The 15,226-nt window shown below is 39.5% G+C and overlaps 1 protein-coding gene across 4 annotated transcripts in view; it reads right to left on the bottom strand.

The window, feature by feature from the left end:
• BMPER (BMP binding endothelial regulator) overlaps window positions 1-15,226 on the bottom strand; it is a 251,696-nt gene that overhangs the window by 194,664 nt on the left and 41,806 nt on the right. The window lies entirely within an intron of this gene.

The raw sequence follows: 15,226 nt of genomic DNA, 5'->3' as shown, positions 1-15,226 counted from the left end.
CACCAGGCAAAGGGTCTTAGGAATTACAGTCTGACTGCTTAGCCCAAGGAGTACAGGAGGAGGAATACACACACGGGATGACGCAGAAATAAAAAGTCCTGCCTCTCTGTACCAATGACTGACTTCTGACAAGCCAATCAACCTTAATCCACATCAGTTTTTCTTGTCCAAGATACAGACAGAAGACTCATACCTCCTTCCCTGAATTCTTTTAGATACTGCTATGGTAATGAAATAAAATAAAATAAAATAAAATAAAATAAAATAAAATAAAATATAAAAGCCCTCTTTACACACACAAAAAAGAATCCTAAAGTCCTGAAGAAAATTTCAAGAGAAAATTTCATAACTTGGAACCATGATCTGAATTCTCAGAGAATTATGAATGATTGAAAAGAGCTCAGTAATACTCTTCTCTCTAGTTCCTACAAATAAAATTACTGAAGTACACAGCTGATTGGAAACATATTAGGGAAATGCTTTCACTATATATTTTTTAATTTCCTTTGCATGAAGTGTTACAGTGATAAAATGTTCAACCACAGGAACCCCTAGCACACTTACAAATACTTACGCCAAACCAAGAATGAATACAGTAAATTTTCAACAATGAAAACCAATATAAAACAATTTGGGCTAGCATAAATCTTACTGAACAAACACACTTACAATAGATGTTCCATGCGCATGTCTGATCCACTAACACAGACTCACTTGGATAATAAATAACTTGTTCCGAGAGATGGAGGCGGGGAAATCAGAGGACCAAATCCAATTCATGTTAAGTCCAAGTAAATATGAAACGCCTGCCAAGTCTGCCAGTGGAGTTTCCAAATATGTTATATATTTTCATCCTCTGGATTAAAAAAAAAAAAAACTGAAAGAAAGGGCGATTTTCTGCTGCTAATAGAGCGAGCAAAGATCTTGCCTTTTTTACTTTGGAGGAGGAAGTACACTACAAAACCATATAGACCAGGCAGGAACTGCCAGCCAAGAGACTGTTCCTACACAATGCCAGGTCATGCGTGAAGGGTCCCAGGAGTGGGACAGGCCTCTCTGGATTATTCCACTCAATACAGGATAAAAGGTATTCATACAAGTGGTCCACAGTACAGAGAACCTAGCAATGCTTTCTCCCTCAAGTAAGTGTCAGTTGGAAGGCTGGCTCCTCCACTGTAGTTTAACATACAAAGACCAAGGTCAAACTGTGAAGTGCTCATTGCTTCATGTTCACATGTCAGTCTACCACAGCTGAGTCCATGGAACAGATTTTCCCAAACGTTGGATGAGTCTGAACAACAGAATAGACTCAAAACATTTGTGTTAATCTCTTTAGCAAGTACAGTCCATGCCTTTTCCTTTTTCTACCTGCCTTCGCCAACATCAGCTAGTACGGAGACCCAGGACACCAAACATTCTAGCAGACTGCGTATCTAAGGACTTCCTGGGGTTAAAATACTTTTTAAATGGACATTTTCACTGCACTTTGGATTTCTGTTCTAACATAAACATGTTATTTAATGCAAGACACTAACATGAGCTATGTGAAGACTTACATATACAATCAAAGAGAACCTCATGCTTACCTCATGTTATCTCTTATTTTGTGTAAGGCAAATTTCTTTATAATAAATTATATTTGCCACCGATTTTATGCTAATAGGGAAGACAGGCAGTGTCTTGCCCCTCTTTTTTTACTGAAACCCCACAGGAGGAATATACTAAATATCTCTTACTGGCCAGGGTAGAAAGAGAAGCAAAAATATATTTCCATCATACCTCAAGGCAGTGCTTCTCAAACTACCTCCAGTGAAAGACAGTTTGTTTTGGTTTTGTTCTTCCAATCCAATGTGGACTGATCTCTTCAAAAATATAATAAAAATGAGCTACTCAAAAAATTCCATTTAAAGAGCTAACACAAAATAGAAGCCCAATTTCTTGTATTATATGTAATAGGCATAAAATTACTCTGTCAAATTATAACAAACATTTACGGGGCACCTCGATGGCTCAGTTGGTTAAGTGTCCAACTCTTGATTTTGGCTCAGGTCATGATCTCACAGTCATGAGATTGAACTTGCCTGAGGCTCCACGCTGGGTGTGGAGAATTTCGGTCCTTTCACATCCAGTTCTAGATGGGTGATATTATTCAGGCACTTTCTAATGCATAATATCCTTTCCATAATATCCTTTGCATTGAGATTGAAATTAAAGGACAGCAGATTCAGGAACTAAATGAAAGGGTGGGTAAATCGGGCAGAGGAATGGTCAGGCAACCAGTAAAGTAGCTTTTCCTTTTTATTTAAATACTTTTAAAGCAACTTTTGACACAGGAATTTATAAATATTCATTAGCTTTCTTCTGATGACAGAAAGTTTCTCAGATTCCACAAGCTTCAATGAAACTATCCATACTCCAGCAGGAGGAAGTAGTTACTTTCTGATGAAACCACTACTATATATTGAGAACCAATAGTTCTCAACCTAGGGCAATTTTACCCTCTCCCCATCCCCCACCCAGGAAACGCTTAATAACGTTAGAAGATATTTTCACTTGTCACAACTGGGAGATAAGAGTATTATGAGCATCTAGGGGGATGTTCTCAACACTCTACAATGCATGACAAAGGGTCAACCAACTCAAAATGTCAGTTGTGCCAACACTGAGAAACCCTGATCAAAACCATCACATCCCCCAATAGCTCTTCTCTACAAAACTAAACTAAAACAAAAACAAACCTCAACTAGCTATATTAACTTATGTATGTAATTTTGGCTTTTTATATGTTAAATATTTTCAGGGTGGGGAAGAATTTCAGAGCATTTTTTTTTTTTTAAACAAACATACTCTTATAGAGAAGCTTGGCCTGGTCAACTAGTCAATTCAGAAAACACATGGCAATGGTAACAGGAAGTACACAAATAAATTGAATCCACAATTAAGCAATAAAATTCATTTTTCCAATTAGCTGTGACCTCTTTCAACAGTCACATTATCCCAAGGGAGAGAGAATACCACACATTTTCATCATTGCTGTTAAAATAGCTGTTAAAAATCATCAGGGTCATAAAAAGTGGCGTTGGCCTTCTAATGAGCCTTACCTCCACCTGGTCTCACCCTAAAAGGGCTTAACCTTCTCAACTGTCAGGTAAACATTAGTCTAAGAGCATATAGTTGGATCTTACCATTACCGATAACAACCCCAAGCACCTCCCAACATAGCCCCAACCTGCCTTTCCGGCCCTTTCTTTTTCATTCTTGGAACTCCATCTAGGTCCCTGGGATTATCTACTCTCCTTAACCATAACAAACTTGAAGGCTTCTTCAAGCAAATTCAAGGTCTTCACCTTGGGCTACCTGCCTCCACCATCCCACTGAAACATCACTCTCTCTGGCTGCGGCTGCCTACTAAGTACCCAATCCAAAGGACACTCTTTACCTTACAGGTAAGAATACCTTACGTCTTTACCTTACAGGATTCTCTGTGGTGTCTGGCCACCCTTCCTTTCTTCCACCCTTCTCCCCACCACCACAACACACACACCTTCTAGATGTTCTCTTCTAATTACCTATCCATTGTCTCCACTCCTTCTTCAACTAAGCTTCAACTAAGCTGCTGGCTGTTTCTCCCCCCGGAATGCTAAAACAGGCTTGCTGGCTGTTTCTCATGGGCTACCGTGTGTGATCTTTCAGACCTTGGTCTTATTCTCATTCATGCTTACACTCTATCAATGACTAATGGTTCATAGCCTGGCTGAGGTGTAGACTGATATCTATCCCCAACCTTTCTTCTCCAAACCAATTGGATAAGAGTATCTAGAAGGAGGAAGTGGGAGAGGATTTAAAACCTTTACTATAAAATTGAAACTTCTTAGCATATACAGCTGTCATGCCTGGTCTTGACTCACTTCTGCATTCTCTTATCTGCTACTCCCAATCTCCCCACACTGCAGACGTGCTGCACTTAACACACTCCAAATATGCCCGGAAGATCTCATCCTATGATTTTGCAAATGCTGGTCTCTTCTTAAAAAACCCAGATCTCATCCATTCCCTCCTTCTCCACCATCCCCACAATGACACATAGGTTACCCAAGATCTCCTTCTTTGCCTGGCCAACTCCTTTAAGACTCAGCTCAAGGTCATAGCTTCTGGAAACCCTTCCTAGAAATTTCTCCACTAAAGGAGTGCTCCTGTGCTCTTTCCCCATGTGTAAGTGGCCTTTCAAATGTCTTTTCTAGGTCTCTGACAGTACTTTATGTGTATCAGTTACTTAAGAAGTGTCTAATTTCACTAGGAATACATAGTAAGCACTAACATGCAGCTATTCCTGCAAACCACAGGAAAAGAATTTTGAAAGGATGACATTCCTTGGACTGCCTATCTTCTCTTATCAGGTGGACCAGTTCAATTCAGTATTCTACATCCAGAAACAGCAAAGCTTTCCTGGAGCAACTTTGATGTCAAAATCTGTCTCTTCTAATACTGACTAACTCTACCATGCCCATGGACCAGGCAGCTAGGGCTGAACATAATGAAGGAAAGTCCTTGAGCATCCAGTACTTACCAAACCTTAGAAGTGAGAAGCTATCAACAGTTTCCAGGTCCCCTCTTCCCATGCTGTGCGAGCCTCCTCTTAAGTAAATTTTCAGGAAGGCGCCTTTCTTTCCCAATTCCACTCTGGTCCCCCAAATTTCTAGTCTATCCTTGTCTTTCACGGGGGGAGGGTTAGCAAACTGTAATACTTAAAGCAACGTTGGGGTCTTTGAAGTCAGTTCATGCCACATGGTACAGGGAAGCAGAGCAGACAGTCCTGCCATTCTTTGCTGCTTCTGGGCCACCTGATAGGGTACCCCCACCCCTGGGACTTGGTCAATAAGCCCCAAATTACCCCAGTCGAATACAATTTTTTTAATGAACCACTTTTCAGACACTGTTCTCCAGAAACATATGGAAGTATAATCAAGAGGGATAAACATAAAATCTGACTAGCCATTCTAGGGCTTATATCGTGTCCTTAGGAGTTCATTTAAAACAGTCTTTTATTACTCTCCAAGGCTGTACCTACCATGAATCCTGCAGGCAATTTTGCTTATTTTTGGCTAATGGGAATTTTATAGTCAAACCATTTCCTCAATCCCAAGAGAAAGAATCAGCCCCATGAACTGAGTTCTTAAACAGTGGTGTGTGCCCCCCACAACATTCTTTTTCATGGCTTTTTTTTGTTTTGTTTTCCAATTAGATATTAAATATATCATTGAAATCAAATGATCAACAATAGAAAAAGAAATGGCAGAAAGAGATTTCACTTAATTTTTGATGGTTCTATGAATAAAATCCCAAATATGCAGAAATATCAGAGGAGTATAGATGATTTGCAAATTCAACTCACTTCACCAGTATAAAGGAACATAAAATTGCCACGTGACTTACTTGGATTTCTAATCTATGTGTTTATTGAAGACCATAAAGTGAGGAAATTGTGGCTTACAGAGCCAGTCTCGTAAGTTCATAAGATTATAATACACACAATATCTGGCATTGATATTAAGGTAATAAAACAGATTCTATGAGCCACAAATAAATTAGGATTCTATGCAATAAAATATGCTTTCAAACTTTTAGTGTAATTAATACAATAAAGGAAATATGCAATGCATTAAGGTAGAAAAATGCTTGCAACAACTTTTTTATATGAGCCACATCACCCATCATTCCTGCATTTGATCTGTTCTTACCATAAACCCTCCTGAATACGGGAGTGCTTCTCCCTCTGGACTGAATCGGCATTGCAACAGCCACTCCATCCTCAGCACCCCAGTGTCAAAGAGCCAATACCCATTGCTTCTCAACAGGCATAGGAGAAAGAACTGGGTTGAGCTCATACGGAGCAAAAATGGAAAAAGAATAAAAACAGGAGACACTGTCCTGTTAAGTCATCAGACTGGTTTTCTAATGTGGGCAGGGAAAATGTCGCCACAGGTCATTTCCAAAGTAGAGTTCCAAAAAATATTTTCAGAAATATCACATAAATAATCCTCCGACAAGAAAAAAGCAAAGAAGAGAGAAAATAAAAGTCACTGCATAATTATAAAAGGTGAGGCACTGTACAAAGAGTTTTCACATGTGATTTCATTTTATCCTCATAAAAAGAACTGTAGGGCAGAGAACATTTTACCCCTATTTTTTTTTTTCAACGTTTATTTATTTTTGGGACAGGGAGAGACAGAGCATGAACGGGGGAGGGGCAGAGAGAGAGGGAGACACAGAATCGGAAACAGGCTCCAGGCTCTGAGCCATCAGCCCAGAGCCCGACGCGGGGCTCGAACTCACGGACCGCGAGATCGTGACCTGGCTGAAGTCGGACGCTTAACCGACTGCGCCACCCAGGCGCCCCCCCTATTTTTTTTTTAATGAGGAAATCAAGAAAGGCTAAATTACTTTCTCCAGGTCATACAGCCATTCTTTTTATCTCACTCCAAAATCCATGTTCCATTCATTATTTGGTTCCTGCCAGGCACACAGAGGAAGCTCAGAAGGTGGAAGCTTCAAAAGTAAAAATGGCATCCCTGGGGAATGTGACATGCTGCCTCCCAGTGATACTTCAACATCACGTTCCAGTGATGTCTAAAGACCAAGATGATAAAGTAAAATGCAGGTTTTGTGGCTGAAGAGGCAAGACCTGACTTTATGGGTCTATGTTTAAACTCTGTTCTGAACGTCTTTCCCTTTGGTTATCAGTCATGCTATGCCATAGGCCTTTTGGAGCAATAAATAATAAGGGATCAAAAGATCAAATTCAAACGTCTAAGTTTGGGTTCATGCATTTTTCAAAATAGGAACACATTTCACACTTTGGGGTACACAGCAGCAATCTAAGAAAATAAAATTTATTTGACAACAGCCAAACAACCAACAATTTCATAGTGTAAATTATGGGGGTCACAGATACAGAGTCATGAATGGGACCCTCAGTTTCCCCAAAGCAATTTCAAGGACATCAGAGAAAATGTCTTTGACTAGCATGAAGAAGAAATGAGTTATATACAACATACATATGACATGCCATCTGTGTGATTAATGTATTGACCTGCACGATGTTTATACTTTGGGAAGCATATTACACAGATGTAACCTTTATGGTTGATTAGATAGGATGCATAGGGCTTACTGCAGAAAAATTGTCAGAAATATCTTATCATCCCCCCCCCCCATTTTTCTTTTACTTTTTATTTTGGAAGAATTACAGATTCGCAGAAAGATACAAAAAAAGTATTTTTTTCATGCACCTTTCACCCAGCCTCTCCCAGTGTTAATGTCTTGCATAACTATAGTAAAATATCACAATCAGGAATGGACATTGGTGGAGTCCACAGAACTTATTCAAATTTTACTGGCTTTACTGGCTTTACATGCACTCGGGAGTGTGTATGTGTAGCTGCATATGTGTGTGTGTGTGTGTGTGTGTGTGTGTGTTTCTATGCAATTTTATTACATGTGTATCTTTGTGTAACCAATAAACATTCAAAGACATTCAAAACATTCACAGACAAGGCCCTCTCAGCCTATTCATTTATAACAACACTCACTCCACTAGCCTTTATCCCTAAGTTAGGACAACCATTAATCAGCTCTCCATCTGTATCATTTTATTATCCAAGAATGTTCTGTATAAATGGAACCATATAATATGCCACCTTTTGAGACTGGCTCTTTTAGAAAAATTGTTTTGACATACATCCAAGTTTTTGCATGAATCAATAGCATCCTCCCTTTTTATTGCAGAGCAGTATTCCACAGTACAAAAAAAACCAGCTTTTTGAACCACTGAAGAACATGTGGGTTGCATCCAGTTTTTGCCTATTATGATTAAAACTGCTGTGAACATTTGTGTATAGAGTTTTGAGGTCACACTGGTTTTCATCTGACTGGAACTGCCCAAAAGAACAATTGCTAGGTTATATGATTAAGTGTATGTTTATTTCTATAAACCATTATAATCATGTCCAGAGCAGCTGACTCATTTGATATTTTCACCAGCAACATGTGAGACATTTCTGACATCTTTACCAGCATTTGTTAATCATGCTATTTTTTTCTGTAGCCATTTTGATAGGCGAGTAGTAATATCTCACTGTGGTTTTGATTTGCATTTTCCTAATGGCCAATGATATTGAGTATATTCTTGTACTTTATTGCCATCTGTGTATGCTATATGGTGAAACACCTCCACCTTTCTCCCATTTTCTAATTAGAGTTTTGTTGTTGTTGTTGTTGTTGTTGTTCTCTTCACAAGGCCTTCCACAAAGCAAAATGTTTAATTAAGTTTAATTTATCAATTTTTCCATTTTGTGGACAGGGCTTTTTGGTGTCAAATCTAAAAAACTCTTTTCCCAGCCATAGGTCCTGCAGATTTTCTCCTACATGCTTTTTATACATGTTTTAAGTTCTGTGTTTCACATTTAAGTCAATGATCAATTTTGAGTTCATTGTTATATAACATATGAGGTTTAGATCATGGTTTTTTTTTGTTTGTTTTTTCGTGTTTTTTTGCCTACATATGTCTAATTCTTCCAGCACCACATGCTGAAAAGGTTAGTCTTCTTCCATTGAATTGCCCTAACACCTTTGTCAAAAGTCAGTTGTGCATTTTGTATGAGTCTATTTCTGAGCTTTCCATTCTGTTCCATTGATGTATGTGTCTACTCCTCAGCCAGTACCACGCTATCTTTACTACTACAGCTATATTAAAAGTCTTGAAATTGGGTAGGCCGATTTTTCCCCCTTTATTCTTATTTTACAAAATTATTTTGGTTATTCTAGGTCTTTGGCCTTTTTATATAAATTTTGGAACAAGCTTGTCTATGTCTGCAAAATACCCCTGTTGGGCATGCCCCTTTTTATACCATTTAAAAAATTATTTATATGGGAAAATCAGGCTTGATGCATACATCATCTAGGAGCCTCTCCCCTGCAGGATGAAGCCTGCCTGTGTTTGCCAAGTATACTTTCATAAAGCATTTGTCAAAGAGCAGTCCAAGGACTGAGTACATCCCTGGGGGGCCCGGGGAGGGTTGGGGGGGGCTGTAAGAATGCAGATTCCTACACCCATCTTTTTCTTCTTATCTGCCACCTCCTTCACCCGGGCTCTTTTCTAGAAGGTTTGAGCTGCCTTATTTGCTTGGGATGATTTTAGGACTGTGTGGCCAGCAGAAAAGGTGTCTGATTAAACAGCCTAAACTAGAGAGTCTTCTGGGAAGCTGTGTGTGGCCCCCCCTTTGATATCATGCCACAAAATCTGAGGCAGGTCTTCATTACATTTAAAACATGGATAGATAAGGCATTAAAGAGAAAAATTCACCTTCTCTGAAAACAGGACAGAATTGAAAACGACCTTCGCCTATTGGCAGAAGCTGTAGAAGAGATTGCCAAATATCTGACAAGAAAAGTAGTCATTGATGGGCATGATCATACTTGAAGAGGGATGAGGAGAATTCGCCACCAACAGATAAGCCTAAACCTCATCTAACATGGAGTTCAAGGAGAGGTGCTTAATGGGAGCTCTATGCTATCAATCATCTGTACTTCCTGGATTTAAAACCATGGATTTCTGGATTTTAGCTTGTCAACAAAGCCTTATCCTTTAAAATGCATTTCTTGGGGTGCCTGGGTGGCTCAGTCGGTTGAGTGTCCGACTTCGGCTTGGGTCACGATCTCGCGGTCCGTGAGTTCGAGCCCCGCGTCGGGCTCTGTGCTGATAGCTCGGAGCCTGGAGCCTGTTTCAGATTCTGTGTCTCCCTCTCTCTCTGCCCCTCCCCCGCTCATGCTCTGTCTCTCTCACTCTCAAAAATGAATAAATGCTAAAAAAAAAAATTTTTTTTTTTAAATAAAATGCGTTTCTTTTGTTAGTGGCATTTGTTAAAAAGAAGAAAAAAATGAACACCTAGCATGTAGTCAGTGGTGGGCTTCTCATGTTTAATAATCAGCTCTACACAAGAGAAAAACCCTGATTTTGCAGTGTGTTCCAACTTCCAAGGTGTAAATACTCACATCATGGTCTATTTCGAGTGACCAACACGATGTCACTGAGCAAACTCCAACACCCCACTGTGTACTGAGCTATGTATTTTGACAGTGGAGGCTGTTGGGTCTGTGAAGCTTCTTCTTTTCCTAATAGCAGACCATGAACATTTAGCTAGAGTTTAGGACATTTCATGGGCGTCAAAGGTTATGCTGTTTATTCTATACACCTAGATAAATAACTTAAGAATACCAACAGTCACATATTTTCACTCACGACATTATATCTGGCCCTTCTTTTCCTAAACCTTCCCCTATACACAAAGTCATAATTGAACCAGAAGAACATTAACTCCAGTGGCTCCCAGGCCTGTTGAACATCAGAACCACATGGGGGCTAATTAAGAATACAGATGCCCAGTGGAAAGAACCTAAATGTCCACTTTGCTGGATGAATGGATAAACAAAAGATGTTCTATGCACACAATGAATTATTACTCAGCCTCAAAAAGGAATGAAATTATGAAATATGCTACAACATGAAAACCTTGAAAATATTGTGTTAGGTGAAATAAGCCAGTCACAAAAGGACAAATACCGTATGATTCCACTTATACAAGTCACCTGGAATAGGCAAATTCATAGAGACTGAAAGCAAAATAGAGGTTACCAGGGGCTGGGAAGGGAGAATAGGAACTTATTGTTTAGTGGGTAAAGAGTTTCAGTTGGGGATGACGAAAAAATATTTTCAAATAGATAGTGGTAATGGTTGCATGATAATGTGCATACATTTAATGCACTGAACTATACATTTTTAAATCACAATTATATGTATTTTACCACAATAAAGAATACAGATGCCTGGGCCTCACTAACTGGAAACTAAGACTCACATGGTCTGGAGTAGGACTCAGGCATCTGAATATCTCACAATCGGCCCTGGCCATTCTGAGGCACATCCAGGTTCAGGACCCTTGTGTTTTACAGAAGAGGAAACCAAGGTCCAGAAAGGGGTGTCTTGGCAAAGTCAAGTAACTAGAAGTGGCAGAGTTAGTTAGATTCTGCATCTAATCCTAAGTCTAGTCCTCTTTTACTTCCTTCTTCAAATGATAGTTTTTATGACTATCTTCTAATCCACAGGCCCCAGAGCATAGAATTCCTTTGTCTAGATGCGTGAAAATATTACCCTGGCATTTGCGTTTAGCTCCTGAATGTGGTGGGGATTCCAACTTGTTATCCTTGCATTCACAGCCTCATCAAGGTGGCCATACCACAGTCCTCAGAACCCAAAACATCAAAAACTCAAGTGCGTTTTTAAATCTGATCCCTCTGTCTATCCCAGGTATGGCTGAGAGAATCCCCAGACAGTCTCAGGTAGGCACTGGGCTGCTTCATGGGGTAAACATCAGCTGGTCAATGCCCAAACATGTCTGCAGATAAACATCTTGAGCCCTTTAACCACCAAGCTCCTGGAAGCATAATTAGCTGGCTATGGTAGAAATAAGCTCATCTGAGTGAAGGATGCACTCAAGTTCATGGACATACCAATGTACTTTGTTCACCTGCATTATCATCAATTCTGTTGAATATTAGCCTCTCTAGCAGACAGTTTTCTAAGGCAAACACATTAGCTCTCAAAATGAGATTCCTCTCAAAAACAAAACCTAGAAAGTACCAATTTTTTTCTGAAGATAAAGGGAGTAGTCCCTGATCAAAGCTCATTAAGAATGGTTATAATCGATGGAGTGCCTGGGTGGCTCAGTCGGTTAAGCGTCCGACTTCAGCTCAGGTCATGATCTTGGCAGTTTGTGAGTTTGAGCCCTACGGCGGGCTCTGTGCTGACAGCTCAGAGCCTAGAGCCTGCTTCCGATTCTGTGTCTCTCCATCTCTCGGCCCCTCCCCTGCTCATGCTCTGTGTCTCTCTGTCTCTCAATAATAAATAAACGTTAAAAAAATTTTTTTAAAAAAAGAATGGTTATAATCGCAGCATGGTGATCATTTTTAAAATAATAAATAGATGCATGTACATTCCTGCATCTTCATAAATAGATATATGTCACACATAAAGACATACTTTCAATGTTGCAGTTCCCAAACTTAAGCAAGAAATCAAAGAGAACCTAGACAGGCACTGGGGGCTTCTGCGTCAAATCATTTCTTTCCTGTAGTTTCTAATGATGCACCCCAACTTTCCATTCAGAACACCTAGCTTTATTTTTTTTTCTCAGTTCGATAGCTTCCATGAAACAATGCCATAAGAAGCCTCAAAGGAGATCAGAATGTTTTGATTCCAAGACATTTTCAGATGATAAGCATCACTGATTTCATTCCTATAGTGAAACATAAGACAGGAAAGGGGTGGGGGGAATCATCTTAAAGTACAGAGAGGTTTATGCCTCACGGCGGGCAAGTTACAAGCAGTCACAGAATAGTTTTAAGAGCAGCTGCATAAAACTCAAAGCCAAATTAGAGGTGTGTTTTATATGATGTGATAAAAGAAAGCAGATAATCATATCAAAATGAAGGCAACTAGGAAATCTGAAGTCCTAACTGCATAATATTACTTGGTAACTTTGTACAATACAAGGAAAGAGCTACCAAAAATTACATTGAGGTTATCACTAAGTCTGTTAATACTGAAATATACTATAGCCACCACCACATAAAAATACAGAGAGGCGGTAGTGATTTTAAGGACTTTTTTTTAACCTCTGTGGAATTCAGTGAAGAAACAATAAAGTATCAGGATCGTGGGACTGGTTTATAAACATTCAGCCATTTTTCATTCCTGTTTATACATTGTTATTCTTTCCCTGTAATTCTTACTCAACTCTTTTTTAAGCTATGCAGAATCCAAAAAGGACGTAAGATGTATTAAGATGCACATGGCCGAGTAGTAATATACTAACTATGCAGTTGACATTATGAGTTACTAACTACGGAAGACTGAAATTTGGTCCAAATTTTCCTATCTTCCTCTCACTGCCCTTTTGCCAACATATATTCAGTAGGCAACCATGGTGTGCCAGGCACAGGGCTCACAGCCGAGAATACTACAGTTGCTACCTACACAAAGCCTCCGGTTGAGTGGGAGTTACAGAAAATAAAAATGCTAAATGACAATTGTGCCTAGTCTTAAGAAGGGGGGATTTTATGACAAGTAGCCATGGAGTCTAGGAAGTGATGCCTACAGTGAGAAAGGGTACAGGTTAACTACATGACATTGAATGGAAAAGCAGCCCATGCACAGGAAACAGTATGTGCGAAGCCCCATGGCAGGAAGTGAGTACAGAACACAAGGGGAAATGAAAGAAAGTCTCCTATCTGGAGAAGTCCAAAACAAGAGAAGGATAGAGGACAGGCAAGAACCAGACCTTGCGGGCTTGGTGGCCACCAAACTGGAGAAGGAGAGAAAGTAGCCAAAAGTCAGCATTTGCTAGCACTTACAGTGTGCAGTGTGATCCATAACCTATCTCCTAGCTCTAAGCATCATTCTCCATAGATGCTTCTATTTGCCATGCATCCCAGAACTGCTCTCAGTATGGTTGGTAGACTTCGAAGATGAACCCCAAGATTTCTACTCCCTGACATAAACACCTTGTGTAATCCCCTGCCCTTGACAGTGGGCATGACCTATGAATGTGATGAATAGCACTCCCATGAGTAGGCTATCTCACTTAGCAAAGGTAAAGAGATTTTGCAGAGGGGCACCTGGATGGCTCAGTCAGTTAAGTGTCTGACTCTTGATTTCAGCTCAGGCCATAATCTCATGTGCTCTGTGCTGGGCATGGAGCCTGCTTAAGATTCTTTATCTCCCTCTCCCTCTGCCCCTCCCCCACTTGCACTCTCTCACTCTCTCAAAAACTAAATGAATGAATGAATGAATGAATGAATACATTTTACAGGTGTAATTAACATTCTTAATCGGTTTGACTTTGAGCTATTAAAAAGGGAGACTATCCTGAGTGGGCCTGACCTAATAGGTGAGCCCTTTATAAAAAGGTCTATAGGTCAGAGAGATGCTCTCCTCCTGACCTTGAAGAAGCAAGCTATTCCACAGATGCAAGGAACTGAATTCTACTAACAAAAACATGAGCTTAGAAGATGATCTTGAGCCTCAGATGAGACCCCAGCCCTGGCTGACTTTAAATGCAGACCTGTGAGACCCAACTACACCATACCCAGAATCCTAACTCGTGGAAACTATGAGACAATAAAGAGTGTTATTTTAGGCCACTAAGTTTGTCATCACTTGTTATGCACAAACAGAAAACTCATAGACTATGCATTAGCAGCTGAATGGAGAGAACATCTGTGTTTTAATACAGCTGTCAGGCCCACACCTGACTGAAGTACTTTACATTTGATACAACAGGGAGACCAGGGCCATCAGCCTCCTCCACCACAATGAAAACATCCTCAACTTGCCCATTTTAGAAGAGTGAAAACTGATACACCCAAGCCAGCAGCAAGCCTTGGAAATCTAATCTTCTAACTTAAAGGCAACCACAAACTCTTCACTTAAACTGCCTTCCAAAATCCTACAGAATTTAAAAAACAGAGGCCCTGAATAAAAATGGGTTGAGACAAATTTGAAAGCTGATCTCTGTTTCATGTTTTCTTACTAGTTTTAACAACTAAAACAGATTTTTGTAAAGTATGATTTTAATGTTAACAAGATTTTTTTTAACATATAAGGTTATTTTTATTTAAATGGTTTATATTATGGGAAGCCAATCTATGAAATCTAACATTTTATGCATCTTTATTCAGTGAGAGAAAAAGAGGGGAAAAAAATAAACCCCTCTAGTTCTTTTGTTATGTTTTTTTTTTCCTTGTTTTTAAAGACCTATAAACAACCCCCACTCAAATTTCTGGGGCTAGTAGATATATTTAATTACACTTCATAAGTTAAAATATATATGCAGGCATTCCATTAATCTAACAACTTTCATTAAGTTGTTAGAAACATATCAAAAATTCTCTTAAGTTCAAAATCATGGTAAAAATAAGCAGTGGCAACTGGAAATGAGTAGCTCAATGGTGGGATGTCTTTCAGAGCAATGCAGATCCCCAAGATGTTTAACTGATAGGTTAGAGTCTCACATCAAAACTGCTAGAAGTAAAGCTAGTGGAGACTTTCGTTTGGTTGAAAATTAAACACACATACACAGTTACTCAGAGGTTGGCTCCAGAAGGATCACCA

Source organism: Leopardus geoffroyi, chromosome A2, assembly GCF_018350155.1.
Source record: "Leopardus geoffroyi isolate Oge1 chromosome A2, O.geoffroyi_Oge1_pat1.0, whole genome shotgun sequence".
Lineage (NCBI taxonomy): Eukaryota > Metazoa > Chordata > Mammalia > Carnivora > Felidae > Leopardus > Leopardus geoffroyi.
The sequence above is the reverse complement of the archived record's forward strand: the minus strand, read 5'-3'. Positions and strand labels throughout refer to the sequence as shown.